The sequence below is a fragment of the Solanum verrucosum genome, unplaced genomic scaffold, assembly GCF_900185275.1.
Source record: "Solanum verrucosum unplaced genomic scaffold, falcon-dt-bn FXZP01000031.1, whole genome shotgun sequence".
Classification (NCBI taxonomy): domain Eukaryota; kingdom Viridiplantae; phylum Streptophyta; class Magnoliopsida; order Solanales; family Solanaceae; genus Solanum; species Solanum verrucosum.
Genome location: NW_026020194.1, coordinates 884,699 through 885,735, shown reverse-complemented (window position 1 = coordinate 885,735; position 1,037 = coordinate 884,699).

Genomic DNA, 1,037 nt, shown 5'->3' with positions numbered 1-1,037 from the left:
ACGGGTAGGGCATTGATTGATGTAGCATCTGGTCAACTAACTATGATGGCGCATGATAAGGTTGAGGTATTCGATGTTTACTGCGCTTTAAAATTGCCTTCTTTTTATGACGAGTTGTCTATTATTACTATAGTTGATCAATTAGTAGAATCACAAGTAGTTGTGACTGAAGATCTCTTAGAGAGAGTGTTAGCAGGTCACGAGGTAGATGGAGATACTGAGGCCTAGGAGATAGAAACATGTCTGAATTTGGCACTTGTGGAGACTTACAAGTGGAGAGTCGAGTCATTAGATCGTGAGTTAGGTTCCCCACCAAAGCCTTCAATTAAAAAAGCTCCCAAGTTGGAGTTAAAAACTCTGCCTGCTCACCTAATGTATGCATTTTTGGGTACTAATGAAACTTTGCCTGTTATACTTTCTGCAGAGTTGTTTGAAATATAGGTTAATGCGGCATTGAGGATCCTAAATAGGAGAAAAAAGGCGATTGGATGGCAGATGGCTGATATTCATGGGATTAGTCCGGCGTTATCTATGCATATAATCTACATAGAAGACGATCACAAACCAAGTGCACAGCATCAACGTCGACTAAATCTTTTGATGAAAGAAGTGGTGAGAAAGGAAGTAATAAAGTAGCTAGATGCTAGAATTGTTCACCCGATCTCTGATAGTAAATGGGTAAGTCTAGTGCAATGTGTTCCCAAGAAGAGAGGTATGACTGTGGTGAGGAATGAAAAGAATGAGTTGATTCCTACTAGAATAGTGATCGACTGGAGAATTTGTATGGATTACCGAAAACTTAATGATGCTACCCGAAAATATCACTACCCCGTTCTTTTCATTGATCAAATACTTGACTGACTAGTAGGGCAGGAGTACTATTTTTTCTTAGATGGGTATTTCGGTTACAACTAGATCTTGATTGCACCTGAGGATCAGGAAAAGACCACGTTCACTTGTCCTTATGGTACATATGCTTTCAAACGCATGCCATTCAGACTTTCCAATGCACCGACGACTTTTCAAAGGTGTATGAT